A 20,444-nucleotide genomic window follows, 5' to 3' on the forward strand; every position below is an offset into this window, starting at 1 on the left:
TGCACAACATGTCATTCAAATTGCCACAGTCTTCTCAACAATAAATGACAAACATCCATTGGAATAATTTCATAGAGTACTTCATCATGGTAACTCCCAATCTTGAACTTCACCAAACATTGTTCACTGACCAAGACCTTATGATCATCCTTCATGCAAGAAATATGATAGGGTTGGGGGTGTTTCTCCCTCTTGAGCTTTAGCTTAGAGACCATTTCCTTAGATACCAAGTTGTCCATGCTGCTAGCATCAACAATCACATCACAACACTTATCCTTGCACTTGCACCTGGTACAAAAAAAACTCCTCCTTTGTCCAAGTTTAGTCTCCCCACTTAGTAAGATACTTTAATTTATGAGAACCTCTCCTCTTTTTGTATCCTCTAAATGTGATGACTGTGCATCCTCATCCACATGAGCAACCCTTGCTTGACCATCAGCTCTCCTATCTATCCTTCCTTGTCATTGAGGGAATTGAAATGCATGATGACCTTGTTTATTGCAATAAAAATAGGTACCGTGGAAGCCTCCTCTTCCTAAACCTTTTCCACATCCTTTGCATCTTCCTCTCTGATCTCCAAAGTTTTGATCACCTTCATTTCTCTGGTTTTTGCCAGTACCCACATCTTCATTTTTCATCTAGGTCTCATTTTGGCCTAAAAATGACCTACTGCTACCCCTTCCTCCTTGACTATGCCCTCTGTGCATTCCTTCAAACTTTTTATTTAGCTTCTCTTCAACTTATAGGGCAAATTGGTATGCCTCTTCAATGCTAGTCATTCTAACCAAACTTAACTCCTCCTAAATGCTAGGTCATAACCCACTGAGGTAATGGGAAACCTTCTCCTTATTTTCTTCTACATGCCCTACCCTAATAAGAAGTCAATAAAATTCCTTCGTATATTCTTGGACAAATTTTCCTGCTTGCTTTAATCCTTGCATTTTCTTGAACAAATCAAGTTCATAATCAATAGGAATGAATTGCTTCTTTAGTTTGTCCACCATGTGATCCCACCTTGTGATTTTCTCCTTTCCTCTTCTATTCCTTTCCAACCGAATCTCTTTCCACCAAATTTTTCCATGGCCTTTCATTTTGGCCTTCAAAAAATTAATCCTATCTAGGTCCCTAATATCCTCATACTCAAAATACTCCTCTAATTCATTGATCTAGTCGATCAACTCATTGAGGTTTAGATTTCCTAAAAACATATCCACATCAGTTTTAGGTCTTTTTACAAGCTTAGAAATGGCCCTAAAAAACCTCTCCTTTGCCTAATTTAGGACTTCCTCATCACCTTCCCCTTCCTATCCAATATATTCTTCTTCTTCATTTTTTTCCTCACTTTCGTCACTTGTGGCAACATTCATTCCTCTACGGATCTCCTCCTGCAATGCTTGAACTTGTCTCCAGAGGGTTCTAACCTCAAGAATAAAATATCTAGCCCTTCCACCACATTCTCTTCATGGAGGCATCATCTTGTCTCAAACCCATAACCACAAAGTCTTGGTGTAAACTACCTCACAATTGGTGCTTTGTCTACACACTCAAGAATATCTACTCTGATACCACTTGATGGAGACACAACCAAAGACCAGAATGAACACACAAGAAAAGGGACATATTATTATCAATGAAAAATTCCCTATGGGCTTATAATAATATGATTTTGGAGAAAGAAATCCTCCACACAGTACCCCCTCTCTAACTCCACTAAGAATTTCCTTTAAAGTGACATAAATGTTCTTAAATAAGCCCCAAATGGTTTAGGGTTAGGAATACATTCTAGAATATGCTAGTTAGCATCCACTGCCAAAATAGAAGGTTCCAGAAATCACATTAGAAGTCAGTGTAAAATTAGAAGAATGCAAAAATGGTAGTCCAACTTCTGGGAGGCATAACTTTTGAACTGTAACTCTAATTAATGAACTGTTTACTTTTTTGAAATGCTCTCAAAGCATTCTACAACCCTATGGATAGCTCGTCCCCCATTTTTGGGCCCAATATGAGGACATTTAGTGCCCCAAATCTGACTTTGAAGCATTCTTAGGAGGTCTCTAAGAAAATTCAAAATATAATAACTTTTTAATTGTAAAGCCTGTTGACTTGATTCTTTTTCTAGAGCACTTTAAATTACAACTATAATCATCCCTCCAACTTACATCCTCTAACTCATCATAATTTTGGCTCAATTACTAAATAACTCATTTTCTGCATTTACACATATCCCAAGGTGCTTAAAAACTAATAACACTCTAACCAAAAAAACTAATAGTCAAATTGTGAGAGTTGGAACCTTTATTTGACCCAAATGGGTATCTAGAAATGAAAACACTTTAAATAGAAACTATATCTAAGAACATTTTTGGGTAATGCAAGATTTCCCTTACACCACTGGATGTTCTTGCATCAACTGAAACTCGATGAGTTCAAATGATAGATTATTTGTTACCACCTTGAATCTGAGGCCATAGCTTTACAAGGTGTTGGCTCCTAATTTAATAGTTTTGGAAATAACCAAGAAACTAGACCAATACATCTAAGGTTATAAAACTCCTATGATGGATGCACTTGACTATAGTCTTGGGCCAACTATAAGGAAAAATCCTTCTTCTTCTTCAGGCTCTATTAGACCTAGGTTGGTGGACCTCAAACTCTTTATATGGTACCAGTGTAAAGGCACACAACTGAATCTAGAAAATAGATAACATCCCTTAATATTCTATGTTTATGCAAGCATTCATGGGTGAAATAGCTAATAACAGAGCACATGAACCTGATAAACCAAGTGAGGGAAAACTCTTTTAATTCTTAAACACTAAAGGAAAGATATTCAATTAAGATTTGTATCTCAATATCATCCAAGTATGCAACAACGCAGAACATGTAACCTCCAAGCTAACTAGTCCCTTATCCATTGGGCATCAACTAAACCTTAACATGTAGATGGATACTTAAAATATACTCAAATATTTAGGCATATGATCTATCTATTTGACTTGCAAAAAAACATCAATCTTTATAAAATTTCTCATGCTTATGATGAAATCCTTCTGGTGTAACCTCTAACTCTATCAGTATGAACAAGCATTTACATGGATCTTTGTTCCAAAAGAAAATTCATCCTAACACACAACCTTAAAGGATTGCAACTGAGTCCAAGCTCTTCATTCTCAAACACAAAATGTTATAGATAACAGAAGAAGGAGATGGGAAATAGAATGAAACTAAGAAAGGTGAAGCTTTTGTATTAATTTCCTTGGAAACAATACATCATCTGCATATCAAAATTCAAAAAATACACAGAGAATGACTGTGTAATATGAAATGCCTCAAAAGGAATACAATATGTTGTTCCTAACAAAAGAACACTGAGAAAATTATTATCACAACTGTGAGAAAATCGTAGAAAATTGGAATTAGACTAGTCTTACAATCCTCCTAAAATCTTCAGAGATTTGGAACCCTTATAATAAGTAGAAAAAGAAGATATATAGGAGAGAACATCTTTTAGGAATTTCCATTTGAAACTGACACCTCTCCCACTAAAAGAGTCTTTAATCTGAAGTTGCTAAAATTGAACTTCCTTCAACTACTTGCAATTGAAAACCATAAATGATGCCAAAATATTTAATATCTCTCATCTACATAATTTGCAAAGTATCTCATAGAGAAATATCAAGAAATCATCACAATCTATACTGAGGCTTCAAAAATCTAATTTTGCATGTCACATCTGCTTTGCCAGGCAATTCACTTGTGTTGTTGCCAAAAAAAATTACTTCAACCACCTTCAAAAAACATTCAATTCATCCTTACAATTGCTGGAGAGGTCAAATAGATAAAAATATATCTATATCTGATTGCAATTTCATCTACAACATTAACTTTACACAATTCACTATGAAGCCCTTGAAATTAGAAAACCTCCTGTAGCTGCTACCGGCTAACACCTGGTCAAAATATAAATATAAAAATGGAAAATTCAATCTTTTTTGGTTCTAACAATATATTACATTGTACATTTCAGAAAAAAATTGCCCCTCTGAGGGCATTCTGAAAATCTGACCTCCATGCCATGAAGAGTCAACATAAAATTGAAAAATTTATAAAGTCATGTAGTATAAACTATATAAAACTTTTAACAATAAATCAAATCTTTCCATTTGAAAATTTGAATATTGAAATCACTTGCAATTTTGATTTTATATCATTTTCCCTTTTCTCTTTCCTCCTCAATGCCAAGTGTCGATCTCAGATTCACTGAGCAGGCCCCGCTTTGTCTTTTCATTTGAGCATATGAAATTTGAAAATATTATGGGTCTATGATAGTATGATGAAATCATAAAATCATAGCCCATTCACTTGGAATTCTCAATCATACAATGATTGTATTAATTTTCATCTTTGTAATGTCTCTCTCATTAATATATGATTAATATATTAATTATTTTAACTCTTCTTTTATCCCCATCATAGCATCTCTGGCCTAAAATCATCCTCCTTCAACCACATGAAAAGGCTAAACTCACAACATTGTGCCTCCTCATTCCTAGGCCTCCGATCACACAACAAGGTTGAAGCATCGCAAGACATCAAAATTTTTGCCCCAATCTTACAATAATCGTAGGATCGGGGACCTTTGTTTTTCATTTATGATATCTTGAAATCATCATAACATTGCACAACCACAAATTCCATTCCCTGATCAGGCGATGGGTAGTCAAACTACATTGACCCTATGGCAAGAAATGAGTGGGCCCCCTCATGTATTGGGTTTGAGCTCATAAAAGGTATGCCACTTGAGTTACAATGGCATTGAGTCAGTGCACTTTAAAACATCAAAAAACTTCATCATGGAATGAATGTGGGACATATCTTCTTCATTCCCCATTTTAAAAATGTATACCTCCAAATATGAAATGCTTTGTATCTTCCCTACGCCGTGAGACTATTCTTGTTGTGATGCACGTGGGTTGTGGATGCCTTGAGTTATGTCATGCCCTTTCTAAATGCGGGTGACCCCTGTTCAATGTGTGGGCTGCCACTTCCATCTTCCTGTAGAGGCCGCTCTAGAAGATGCTCTATTATTACTGGTATGAAACTTCAAAATAAAGTCCCCCTCCTGCTTGGAGTTCCATCTTTTGAAAGCCATGGACAACACTCACATTTTATTTGGATGTGGATTGTTCCTTTATGTCAAAAATGTGGGGCTTCTTGACATAGGCATGGCTTTCTCTCTCTTTTAGATGTCATCCTCTATTTTTAATGTGGGTTGCTCTACCCTTGAGGCTTCCTGCCACAAGCTACCCTTGCAAATTTTTTTTCCATGCATGGAGCTAGGAACAACTCCCCTTTACCTATGTGGATTGTGGATTAGACATGGGTGTAGAGTTTTTCTTCCTTTGTGTGATGCTCCCACATATGGCCTTCTCAGCAAGCAAAGACGTGGACCTTGAATTCTCCAATTTTAATATTGATGTTGCTTTTACTTGGCTTAGAAAGACCTTCCATGTTGTGGCTTCTTGGATTGTAGTAATCTCCCTCGTCATGCTTATTGAATCTGATTACCTATTACTAGATGTCATAGTATTGATTACTTCCACAAAGTTGTGGCACAAAGTTCTACCAAGGATACAAAAATTCCCTTTTGTGTAACACTTTATCCTCCATTGATACTAAAATGATGATAAATGCATATTAAAATTTTCCCCTCTTCATCCATTAATTATTTCATAATTTTATAGTCATTGCTAACCTGATAGCATCAAACGGGCCCCAAACTGGGTCCAGCTAAATTTTTTTTTCTTTCAGAATAGCTGACATGGAAAATTGATCCCCCAACCTCCTTGAAATGACTAGAAACCAATTTGAACATTTAAACATGACATAAAACTCAAATTAAATCATTTCCACATCATTGTGAAAGTTGTGTCAAGAGGCCTATTGCCTGGCTTTAAAAAAATTGACATAAACACCTAGCTGGGCTCCGACACATTCAACAGGCCTACCAAATGTCATTTCATGAAGAAATCAGGGTTAAAATATATCGACCTCCAAACATGCCAACTTAAATTCACCTGTGAATGAACATGTTAGAAAACTGGAAATTGCATTTGGTTTTGGCTTTGAAAACAAGGCAAATGGGCACTTGAGATTCTGAAATTTGGGGCATAGTATATTGTCATGAGGAGAATATGATTCTATGATTTGGGCTCATGAAAAATCACAAGATGCATTTGGTGAAGGTCTGAAGTTGGCTACTTTGATTTGTAGGATAGTGATCATCAGTAAAATATCATTTTTTGCAAATGGAAAGGCCCCAAAAATGTGTGCAGACGGATTCATCAAGGCTTAAAAATTGGCACACTTGTAGTGTTTTTAGAGTATAATGTAGGGAAACAAACCATTTGGTCCCAACAATCACGGACTCAAAGATATGACATCCCAAACAGGGCTGCCAATCAATCTGCTTCTCTGATTACAAGTGAAACTCTAAAAATTGCAAATGGAATCACATTTGAAAACTAATCAAATGGATTCATCATAAGCTAAAATCTAGAGCATATAAAGTATTTGACCCCTAGAATATGATACAAAAGGAATTTTCTTATTTAGGTCAAGTGGTCAAAAGTTATATCTTGTCAAACAGGGCTACTCGAAAATATGAACAATATGCAGATTTCAACAGAGGTAACTAACCAACTTTGAGACATTCAAAGCCTAATAAAAACATGTCAAAATGACACTAGCTCAAAATAGGACTTCACAAAATGGTTCAAGATGCTAGTTTATCATCATGGAACACATGGATATGCTGAATTAAGGGTGTTATAACTATGAAACACCACTTAGGCATTAAGACATCAGCCGGGTACACAAGCATGAAAAGCATTCATAGGGGTTTAAAGTAACTCAAATTTTGGAATAGGCACTCAAAACGGGAATGTAATTTTGAGCACCAATAGTGGCTCTGTCTAGAGAAGCATGCCCCTTGTAGGCATGACGATAAATTATATCTCTAGATGAAGAAGACCACTCAAAAACTTTTTTTGAAAAAAATTTTGAAAACAAGGAAACTACTCTATCTGTACAAGATTTTGACCCCAGTCCACCAAAACTTTTCCAAACCTCTTACCTCTATCAAAGACTTGATTCTGACTTATGTCTCTCTAAGGTAAATTGAAACTTTCATTATCCTTTATTTCACCCAACACATAAAATTTTTCAATTGGCTCAGGTGGCAAAACAAAATAACTTTCCTGACTTTCATAGTACATACTAGGGACATCCTTAACATAATGCTCACTATGAAAATAGGGTTCAGCATGCTCAAATATACTAGGATCAAACTGATAACTCTCTTTAATAGATGAATTGTGCATGCTATCAAACTTTTGAAAAAAATCAAACACACCTTGGAAATTTTTACCTCCATGTATAGCCTTTTGACATTCAAATGAGTATCCATATTTATACTCACTTATGTCTTCCATGTCAATGACTGAAAATAATCCAGGGCTCTACACTAATTCTTCACAATCAGCAAATGGATTCGTCACATTAAAGCATTCATCATAAAAGTCCTCGCAAGATGTAGGCAGATTTTCAATAACCATTTCATCTAGCACCTCACCATCATCATTACAATGGAAATGCTGATTAGTTCTTACCTCATATGAATCATTATGAAACTTATCATGAAGTGCTAGTTTATTTTCAAAGACAAATTCATCAAGCACCTCATCTTCGAGCTCACAAGATGCAACATCATTAGAATATTCATTGTCACAAATGGAAGAAGAACAATCTGATTTGTTACAATAGTATGAGAGTATGTCACCATTAAACTCATCCTCTACTAGATCTGAAACCTCCATGCCCTCTTCAAACAATGGATTGATCACTCCATGCAAGGATCCTTTTTTAACATTCTAAAAAAAGACAGGCTGATCATCATCCAAGTCCATAACATATAAGGCATTAGTATAAACCTTAAAACCATTTCCAGCATAATTTTCATGAGAACTTTCAGCATGTGTAGAGGAAAAATCAAAATCATCATCATCATCACTTGAAGGCATAACATCAACCTCATCAACTAAGCAAGCGAAATATAAAACAATATTATTCACCTCATCTTCACTAGGATGATTCAAATGACTTTGTAGTGCCTACCCTCATTCACATCTTTTCTGGACATTGTTATTATCTTCATACTATGATAGACTAGTTGTATGTTGATGGATTAGTGGTATTATTTTGACACTATCAGACATTATGTTATGGATTCAGTGGTTATATGATGAGATCATTTAGATTTTACATTTCATGCATACATGATGATCATTATACTATTTTTAGTTATTATTGATGATTAGATGGATGGTTTATTATCTTATGTGTTTAATTATGGATACTTACCCCATACTTGCATGTGTATGGTGTGCCTGTTTTCTTATTGTATGGCATTTCTGATGTGGTTAAGGAAGGGAGTCGTAGTCACCTGCTTAGTCGGGATCTACACGATGCACCACTTCCTACCATTGTCTGTTTAGTTTAGAATTATATATATTGTATGTACATGCATGGTTTTTCTATGGGTTGTAGGTACCGGGTATTGACTTTCCTGAATTGCTAGGATGAGCATACCCTATTACACTATCTCAATGATAAGAGGAGGGAGATAAATTCTCAAGTCCAAATCCCAAACCTTTAAACCAATTGTCCTAGTGAGGTAGGACAAGTATCTAGATATTTTACCCACCGAATGTGTCGGATGACATGATTCATGATTTTTAACCCTTTAGACTAATTTTGAGTGATTTTCTCTATGATGGGTTTTTCATATTTTATCTTGGATGTCTATGGTGAATTTTCTATTAATTAAGTCTTACTAAATGGATTTAATTAATAAATTAATTATTTGAGAAAATTAATATAAAATATCATGTTATTTGATATTTTGATTATAATTAATTGAGGAAAAATGAATTAAATAAAAGAAAATTAGAAATTAAAATTAATAATAATAATAAAATAATAAATAAATAATAATAATAAAAGTTACAAAGTTAAAATGAAAGTTATAAATATTTAAATAAAAAATTATATAAAAAGTGAATTGGAGTTATAAGCTTGCATGGGAATTAATGCACTTCTCTATTTCTCATGTGTCAACAAGACGGGGGTTAGTGCATCAATTAACCACATGGTGTCTACAACCCTATGGCTCATCTTTAAGGTTGGAAAAGACCCATGCTTAGTTGGTGACACCTTCCAGCTATTTCAAGAAGCATTCTAGATGTTTCCTAAAAGCTATTTATATTCAGGCATTCATAGAAGCTTAGACATAGCATTGGGAGAGCAATTGGAGCATTGGAGGACTCGAGAATTTTGAAGAAGGGAGGAGCTTGCTCTACGGATTTTCTGAGGAAGAGCGATTTAGCATCAGAATCTGAGTAGATTCTTGTGATTTTACTTATGCTATTTTTGCATCATGGATTCCCTATCTTCTTTGTGTCTCCCATATGTCTTCTAAGAAGTTTCATATTTATATGTATTCTCAATGTGGGTAGATTAATTTAATTGGAGAATTTTACATGCATTCTATAATGCAAATATCTTATTCTTAATTGTAGATATAATCTTTGTGGAAACAAAAAAAAAACATACATGATTATATTCAGATCTGTATACATATACATATATATAAATATATATTTATATATATGAATATGTATAAATTTATTATGGAACTATTATAAAATTCAAATATATATATATATGTATATATCTAATATCTAAATATGTTATTTAAGTTATTATTTGATAATGACTTGTATTTATGGTTTATTTTCATAAAGGTGACTCTTTAATAATTTTCAACTATTTAATAATTTAAATGTTTTAAATTATTAAATAAGGAATTGATAGTTGAGTCGAGGATGTATCAAACAAATGCTATTAATTGGAAAATGGATTTTTAGTTCTAATAAGGAAAATTTTTATTTATCCAAAAACAATATATGTGTTCCTCCATTCATTCTTTAGACTTCGAAACTTAAACTGAGATCTCCACATTTAAATTCATGTTGTAAAACCAAAACATGTGTTTACATTGTGTATTCTTTATGCTATTGTTTTGGGTTTTGGGTTGACTAGTGTTGACCAGTATAGGACGTCTACCAGAGGCTTGGGGGTTATGTGATTGTGGTGACTTGATGATGTTTTAATCCCGATCTTTATAAACCCAACCATGGTTATGTGATGGAATGCTCTATGTATTGGTTGTGATTATTGATTGTTATAGTTGAGATTCTTATGTATGAGACACTTGACTTAACCATTATTTTTGGTCATCGATCAGTTATCCTTGGTTATTTTTCTAGTCACCATGATGGGACTGTGATGTGGATTTATTTTGATGATGTCATGATGTGACATGTTTGACTCAACCATTTTTGGAGTCCTTGATTAGTATGATTGAGATATATATTTTGGTTATTGAGAACCATTGGATATTTGATTATTAGTGATACTTTAGTTGCCAATAGAGACCTATTGTGTTCATGATTTTCTATGGATGTTAGCTCATGGAGATTTGATGCTTTTATGCATATTTGATGATTTTATGGATTATCTTTTGTGATTTTGTGATTTATGATTCCATGAGCATTAGGGTAGGATATTTGCATGTAGTGACAGGAAGTGGCTTGCAATGGGGGCTGGGGCCCTAAGAGGCTACCAGGGTAACTCATTGTAAGTTGGATTAATAAGTGATAACATTCACACCTAATACTTACTGAATGAACCTAAAAAGATAAGTGTTTTGTTCTCGCCCATGCCTTGAGTGCTTGTACAGGCTAGGATGGGAGTAGTGAGATGCATGGTTGTGACCTTGCATTCCATAGTATGCCTCATGAGTATGAGAGGATACTAGTGGCTGCATGAAATTATTATGGACCCTTGGAGTTTAGCTAACTACCAGGGTAACTTGTACGCGATAATTGTGATGACACTTTCCTGCTTGCATGGTAGGTTCCTACATGTCATTGTGTACCTCTGGGATTAGATGTTAGATTTTGTGTTTGGAACCTTTGAGTTAGTATACTTTTAGGATTCTTGGACTTATAGAGATATGCGCTATGTGATTTTGATAGCTTGCTTGGGACTTGAGTTTATCTCCTTAGCACGGTGGGAGTGGACCACTTAGGTACCATGTGGTCGGGTGGTAGTGTATTTTCCACTCTTATCATTTTGAGATTCATTGAGACATCGTGGCTGATGTGTCCTTCATGATGGTGAATATGTATCCTTTTTCATTGATGATTAGCATATGTTAGATGATGTTATCTTATGCTTTTATTTGCATGTTAGATTACTTCTACATATGATGTTGTATTTATTAGGAGTGACATTCCTACTATGTGATACTGATGATCTCTTCAATGATTTGGAATGTTACACACGGAGGGATGGCTAGGATCCACGATGGTCTAATGATGCTATTGACGGTTGGGAGGAACCATGCACTTAGTTTATTATGTTTGTTCTTTATGATGAATGTATATGTTCTCTATGATGTTGTATCATGTGATTATCTCTACTCTGATGTATCATGGATTAGAATAGGATGATGTACCTTATTCTATGTATGTATATTTTTGAGCTTGTCATACCTTGTGACATGTACAGTGGATGAATGAGCATTTGAAATGTAATGTGTAAACATTGGACTTATCATTATTATTTCATGAGGATGTTGTACTAGATGGATTCATGTATGTAATTCAATGTTAAGGGATCTTAAAGAATGTAATCTTTTATTTATGTTATGTTTACTTTCAGATGGACAATGCTATTACTTCTGTTATTGTGCATAAGCTATATGTGATGTTTAATTTCATGAAAAAAAAAAGCTACTAAACTTAGTGAAATTCTAGGTTAATTCTTTGGATCCCTTGGCGGGGCATTACATTTAGTATCAAAGCCCGAGTTTCTACATTGGGAGCTCTGGGTATTTTGGAACAACTAGAACTTTGAATTATTGAGTATAACTTTTCAAACTTGATCTAGGTGAATTGAAATAGGACTCAAACTATTACTTGAATATTTTTCATACTTCAACACTTAGTTTCAAAACTAGAAATTTTCCTTAAACCTAGACATAGAACTAAACTTAGTACCTTGTACTATTGTAGGATGGTATCTAGGACTAGGTCTTATGTTAGAGGCCATGGTAGAGGCCGTGGTAGAGGCTGTGGTCGAGGCAGAACTATCAGTGTCCATGAGGGATCAGCTCATGTAGAGAGCAGGGAAGAGCACTCTAGTAGGTAGAAGGAAGAGAGCCATAGAGAGGACCAAGCTGAGTCTGAAGAGGTTAGTTTGAGGTAGAAGATGCAGACTATTCTAGAACATCTACCTCCTATTCAAGAACAACCCAAAGTGCATCAGACAGAACAAGAGCATAGACCCAGATCTAGAAACAGTCTTTTTTTAGCAAAAACAGTCGCCAGCAATCTAATGTATCACCTATAGGAAGAGGTTCTGGCAGAAATATGAAATTCTTTTCATGTGGTCAGATTGGACATTATGCAGCTCAGTGTCCTCAGCGAGCACCTTAGTTTACAAGACCTAGAACTATAGTTTCAGAGCCTATAGTGGGTGATGCAGGTAGAGCTCATAGAATTTTTGCAGTAGTTGATCAGCATTAGGTAGATCATCAAGGAATAGTGGTTGAGACCACAGGTGCTATTAGAGGTATATCTCTTTCAATATTGTTTGATTTAGGAGCTACAGATTCATTTATTTCACCATCTATAGTTTCTAAGTGTAAGCTGGATGCAGTGAAGCAAGATTGTGGTTGGCAAGTGGAACTAGCCTCAGGCATTAAGGTTTCCACAGATTCTATAGTTCATAAGTGTGGGCTTAGCTTAGGAAGCTTTGATACGGCAGTGGATCTTTGAGTCATACCCCTTGGTTCTTATGATGTGGTTCTAGTCATGGACTGGCTTGCATCTCATAGAGCCAGTATAGATTGCAAGAAGAAGATTATTATGTGCCAAGATGACCAAGGGAATGATGTGCAGATAGTTGGGATACCGAGGCCTATATCTCTGCAGATGATTTTCGCTATGCAATTGAAGCAAATTTTTTGTAAGGGATGTTAGATATTTGCTATTATGGTAAATGCTCTTGATGAAGAAGATTCCATTAGGGAGACTTTAGATCACCCAATTTTACAGGAGTACGCAGATGTTTATCCAAGTGAGATTCCAGGCATGCCTCCGAAGAGGGACATTGACTTTAGTATTGATCTGATTCTTGGAGTGAAGCCTATTTCTAAAGATCCTTATCGCATGACTACTCAGGAATTGGGTGAGCTACGTCTTTAGCTAGAAGAACTTCTAGCCAAAGGGAGCATTTGACCTAGTGTATCACCATGGGGAGCTCCAGTGCTCTTTGTGAAGAAGAAAGATGGTTCTTTGCACCTTTGTATTGACTATAGATAGTTGAATAAGGTGACTATTAAGAATAGGTATCCTTTACCTAGGATTGATGACTTATTTGATTAGATCAAGGGAGCTACAATATTCTCCAAGATTGACCTTAAGTTAGGATACCACCAGCTTCGCATTAAGGAACCAGATATTCATAAGACTGCTTTTTGAACTTGTTATGGGCATTATGAGTTCATAGTGGTACCTTTTGGATTGACTAATGCTCCATCAATTTTTATGAGTTTGATGAATGTTGTTTTTTGATCTTATTTGGATAGGTTTGTACTTGTGTTTCTTGATGACATATGATATATTCTAAGACTCAGAAGGAGGATGAGGAGCACCTGCGGTTGGTATTGCAGTGTTTGAGAGACAATCAACTTTATGCTAATGCAGCTAAGTGTGAATTCTTCAAAATGGAGATTCAGTATTTAGGGCATGTTATTTCAGGTGATGGTATTTCAGTGGATCCTACAAAGATTCAAGTGACAATAGATTGGCCGACACCAACTAATGTGTCAAAGATTCATAATTTCATGGGTTTAGCTAGTTATTATCGTAGATTTGTCCAGAACTTCTCTAGGATAGCACATCCTATCACTTCTCTTCAAAGGAAAGGAAAGAATTTTGTATGGACAGAGAAATGTGAGGAAGCTTTCCAAAAGCTCAAGGAGCTTTTGACCAGTGCAACGATACTAGCTGTACCTGATCTAGAAGGTGATTTCATGGTATGTATAGATGCTTCTCTTGAAGGGATTGGGGCACTATTGATGCAGAATGGACGGGTGATTGCGTATGAATCACGCAAGCTCAAGGATCATGAGTTAAATTACCCTACACATGATCTTGAGTTAGCAGCAGTAGTTCATGCTTTAACAAGGTGGAGACATTTCTTGTTGGGGCACAGATTTGAGCTACATAGTGATCATCGTAGTCTTCAGTACATTTTTACTCAGCATAATTTGAATGCTCGCCAGAGGTGATGGATGGAGTTTCTATGCGAGTATGATTTTGAGGTTATGTACATTCAAGGTAAGGAGAATGTGGTGGAAGATGCTTTGAGTCATAGGAGACATGTGTTATCATCGATGACTCTTAGTGTGGATTTGAGGAGTCAGATTCTTCAGGCACTTCCTACAGATTCCTAGTATTAGGAAGTGTGCAGAGAGATTGATTCAGGAAGATCTTTGGAAGGTAAGTTTGCAGGTTACCTTCAAGAGTCAGATGGTCTTTAGAGACATTTGGGGAGGATTTATGTGCCATTTCTGGATGAGCTTCGCACCTTGATACTGGAAAAAGCCCATCGTACACCTTACTCAACACATCCAAGTGTCAAGAAGATGCATGCTGATTTGAGATGTTTGTTCTTTTGGTCTAGGATGAAGCGAGATATTGCTAATTTTGTGGATAGCTGCCTTGAGTGTCAGAGAGTTAAGGTAGAACATCAACACTTGACTAGACTTTTGCAGCCTAATCTCATTCCTTCTTGGAAGTGGTATATCATCTCCATGGATTTCATTATGGGATTACCTATGACAGTTCGATGTCATGATGCTATCATGGTCACCATTGATCAGTTGACTAAGGTGGCACATTTTTCACTGATTAGGTCTTCCTACATAGAAACTTTTGTAGCTAATGTCTTTATGCATGATATTGTGAGATTACATGGTATTCCTAGAAAGATCATTTCTGACAGGGATCCTATATTCACATTTGCATTCTGAACATCACCATAGCATGAGCTTGGAGCGTAGTTAAACTTTAGTTCTACATATCATCCATAGACTGATGGTTAGACAGAGAGGGTGAATCAGGTTTTGGAGGATATGTTACGGATATATGTGATGGATAGGCAGACACATTGGGAGGATTATCTCTACCTAGTGGAGTTTTCTTACAACAACGGGTATCATAGTTCTATTGGTATGGCACCATTTCAGGCATTATATGGGCATCCTTGTCTTGCACCATTGAGTTGGGACTGTCTTGAGTATCGCATCCTGTTGGGTCCTGAGATGCTTCATGATATCGAGAAACAAGTAGCGCGTATCCGTGAGCACTTGACTACAGCATGGGATAGGAAAAATAAGTATGCCAATGCTCATAGGATTGATAAGCAGTTTTCTGTGAGAGATAAGGTTTTCTTGAGAGTGCGACTGTGAAAGAGTCCGATCCGATATGGAAGGGTTCTAAGCTAGCACCTCGCTTTGTGGGAACATTCAAGATTTTAGAGAGGATTGGCTCGATTGCTTACCGTCTTGCTCTACCACCTAGCCTAGCTCGCATTCATGATGTTTTCCATGTTTCAGTGCTTCGACAGTATATACCTGATATTGTACATGTTCTTGATTGGAATGCATTGCAGGTAGAGGACGGGCAGCTGGCTTTAGAGCCGGTTCGTATTCTAGAGCAGTGGGAGTTGACCCTCAGGGGTCGAACCATCGAGCAGGTAAGGGTCCAATGGGACCCTACTGATGATTCTTTAGCTACTTCGGAGGATGTAGTTCCCAACCCAAGGGGGGGTGGATGTAGTGCCTACCCTCATTCACATCTTTTCTGGACATTGTTATTATCTTCAGACTATGATAGACTAGTTTTATGTTGATGGATTAGTGGTATTGTTTTGACACTATCAGACATTATGTTATGAATTCAGTGGTTATATGATGAGATCATTTAGATTTTACATTTCATGCATACATGATGATCATTATACTATTTTCAGTTATTATTGATGATTAGATGGATGGTTTATTATCTTATGTGTTTCATTATGGATACTTACCCCATACTTGCATGTGTATGGTGTGCGTATTTTCTTATTGTATGGCATTTTTGATGTGGTTAAGCAAGGGAGTCGTAGTCACTTGCTTAGTCGGGATCTACACGATGCACCACTTCCTGCCATTGTCTGTTTAGCTTAGCATTATATATATATATATATATATATATATATATATAGTATGTACATGCATAGTTTTTTTGCAGGTTGTAGGTACCGGGTATCGACTTCCCTGAATTGCCAAGATGAGTGTACCCTATTATACTATCTTAATGATAAGAGGAGGGAGATAAATTCTCAAGTCCAAATCCCAAACCTTTAAACCAATTGTCCTAGTGAGGTAGGACAAGTATCTGGATATTTTACTCACTGAATGTGTTGGATGACATGATTTGTGATTTTTAACCCTTTAGACTGATTTTGAGTGATTTGCTCTATGATGAGTTTTCATATTTTATCTTAGAGGTCTATGGTGAATTTTCTATTAATTAAGTCTTAATAAATTAATTATTTGAGAAAATTAGTATAAAATATCATGTTATTTGATATTTTGATTATAATTAATTGAGGAAAAATGAATTAAATAAAAGAAAAATAAAAATTAAAATTAATAATAATAATAAAATAATAATAAAGTAATAAATAAATAATAATAATAAAAGTTATAAAGTTAAAATGAAAGTTATAAATATTTAAATAAAAATTATATAAAAGTGAATTGGAGTTATTAGCTTCGATGGGAATTAACGCACTTCTCTATTTCTCATGTGTCAACAACAAGGGGGTTAGTGCATCAATTAAGCACATGGTGTCTACAACCCTATGGCTGATCTTGAAGGTTGGAAAAGACCCATGCTTAGTTGGTGACACCTTCCAGCTGTTTCTAGAAGCATTCTAGATGTTTCCTGAAAGCTCTTTATATTCAGGCATTCATAGAAGCTTAGACATAGCATTGGGAGAGCAATTGGAGCATTGGAGGACTCGAGAATTCTAATGAAGGGAGTGTAGACACCTAAAAATCCTTTAGAAAATAAAGTATTTTTATTTTTTGAAAAATTCCCGATGACATCATCATTTATTAATTAATTAATTATTTAATTAATTAATTAATTAATTTTTATGCCATTAAATCCTTTTATCTTAATTAAAAATATTTAATTAAGGAATCCCTCCCAAAAATGTTTAAATCTTATTTAAACATTATTTCCTTATTTATTAATTATTTAATTAATAAATTGACCAAAAATCCTAAAATAAATAAAAAATTTATTTTTTTCCAAAAGTTGGCCAATTTCCTTATGACCAATAACCTCTTCCAAAATCTTCTAATCCTTCTTTAATTTTGATTAAAGGCTAATCCCATCATTTCCTACCCCTAATCCCAACTCAAAATATTTAATTAAAATTAAATATTAATCCTCATGTTTATTAAAAAAGTTTTAATAAATATCTCCTCAACCCAAACCCTTGAAATAAATAAAACTTTATTTATTTCCTAAAAATCTAATTTATCCTCATCCTAAGAAGTTCTAGACTCTTCTAAAAAGTCTCCATCCTCATCCTAGGAAATTCTAGACTATTCTAGAAAGTCTTTATCCTCCTCCAAAATCTAGACTCTTCTAGAAGATGTCTTTAAACCTAATCCTAATCCCCTCCTAACCTTGTCACATTCCCTAAACATGGGTTAAGACTTACTAACCCAAGCCAAAGCTAACAAATATCTCCTCCTTCACCCACCCTCATTAAATGCCATCCACTTGCCTATCCCTAAGCTAATCCTAAACCATCCTAATCCATCCTCTAATCATTTGCACAAGCCTAAGCAAGCTTAAAACCTTCTTAATCAAGTCCAAGTCGAATTTGCTCTCATCACCCTCAAAATATCTCAACCATAAAACTTTATGAAGTCCACTAGGTCATAAATGACTCTTACAAGCCCTTTTATTGCTCTTACAAGTCATTATGAGGGTCTTTATGAAGATTTTATCTCTTGAGCCTCCTTTGTTGACTCATCCTTGCCCTTTCCTCCATCCTCTCACCATGTGACATGTGTCACTCCTTGATTGGTTGTAAGGAAGCACAATCCATGTGCTCTCCTCTCATGCAATCTAAGCCCTCCATGAGCTTTTTCCCATCCTTGCATCCTAGCCCTTGATCCCTCAAGCCCTTTGCCTATTTAAGGAATCCTCTCCCAAGCCATTTAAACACAATCCATGAAGTAAAGTTATAATGCTATTTTGAGAGCCAAATCCATACTAAAGCCATCTATCCACACCAAAAATCCACAATCATCCATTGAAGCCTTTGGAAGCATATTGAGCATACATCCTATCCATTTAGATAAAGCTACTCAACAAGAGAGCTTCTTATTGAGAGAGTCCATTAATGGCTCATATTCTCAATTGAGAGCTCATCTTAGTCTATCTTGAAGTTTATGAATTTTGCTTAGTTTGTAGAAGCTTTATTTAAATTTGGTTTCTATTAGCATACTAACATTTTCTCATATACAGGGAGGAGCTTGCTCTACATATTTTCTAAAGAAGAGCAATTTAGCATCAGAATTTGGGTAGATTCTTGTGATTTTACTTATGCTATTTTTGCATCATGCATTCCCTGTCTTCTTCGTGTCTTCCATATGTCTTCTGAGAAGTTTCATATTTATATGCATTCTCAATGTGGGTAGATTAATTTAATTGGAGAATTTTACATGAATTCTATAATGTAAATATCTTATTCTTAATTGTAGATATAATCTTTGTGGAAACAGAAAAAAAAAACATACAAGATTATATTCAGATCTGCATACATATACATACATATAAATATATATTTATATATATGCATATGTATACATTTATTATGGATCTATAATAAAATTCGAATATATATATATATATATATATATATATATATATCTGTGTGTGTGTGTGTGTATGTATGTATGTATATATGTAATATGTAAATATGTTATTTAAGTTATTATTTCATAATGACTTAGATTGATGGTTTATTTTCATAAAGGTGACTCATTAATAATTTTAAACTATTTAATAATTTAAATGTTTTAAATTATTAAATAAGGAATTGATAGTTGAGTGGGCGATGTATCAAACAAATGTTATTAATTGGAAAATGGATTTTTAGTTCTAATAAGGAAAATTTTTATTTATCCAAAAACAATATATGTGTTCCTCCATTCATTCTTCAGACTTGGAAACTTAAACTAAGATCTCCACATTTAAATTCAAGTTGTAAAACCAAAACATGTGTTTACATTGTGTATTATTTATGCTATTGTTTTGGGTTTTGGGTTGACTAATGTTGACTAGTATAGGACGTCTACCAGAGGCTTGGGGGTTATGTGATTGTGGTGACTTGATGATGTTTTAATCTCGATCTTTATAAACCCAACCATGGTTATGTGATGGAATGCTCTATGTATTGGTTGTGATTACTGATTGTTATAGTTGAGATTCTTATGTATGAGGCACTTGACTTAACCATTATTTTTGGTCATCGATCAGTTATCCTTGGTTATTTTTCTAGTCACCATGATGGGACTGTGATGTGGATTTATTTTGATGATTTCATGATGTGACATGTTTGACTCAACCATTTTTGGAGTCCTCGATCAGTATGATTGAGATATATATTTTGGTTATTAAGAACCATTGGATATTTGATTATCAGTGATACTTCAGTTGCCAATAGAGAGCTATTGCGTTCATGATTTTCTATGGATGTTAGGTCATGGAGATTTGATGCTTTTATGCATATTTGATGATTTTATGGATTATCTTTTGTGATTTTGTGATTTATGATTCCATGAGCATTAGGGTAGGATATTTGCATGTAGTGACAGGAAGTGGCTTGCAATGGGGGTCAAGGCCCTAAGAGGCTGCCAGGGTAACTCATTGTAAGTTGGATTAATAAGTGATAACATTCACACCTAATACTAACTGAATGAACCTAAAAAGATAAGTTTTTTGTTCTCGCCCATGCCTTGAGTGCATGTATAGGCTAGGATGGGAGTAGTGAGACGCATGGTTGCAACCTTTCATTCCGTAGTATGCCTCGTCAGTATGAGAGGATACTAGTGGCTGCATGAAATAAGTATGGACCTGTGGAGTTTAGCTAACTGCCAAGGTAACTTGTACGTG

The sequence above is a fragment of the Cupressus sempervirens genome, chromosome 8 (assembly GCF_028749045.1).
Source record: "Cupressus sempervirens isolate cs-2001-9-10 chromosome 8, ASM2874904v1, whole genome shotgun sequence".
NCBI classification, from domain to species: Eukaryota; Viridiplantae; Streptophyta; class Pinopsida; order Cupressales; family Cupressaceae; genus Cupressus; species Cupressus sempervirens.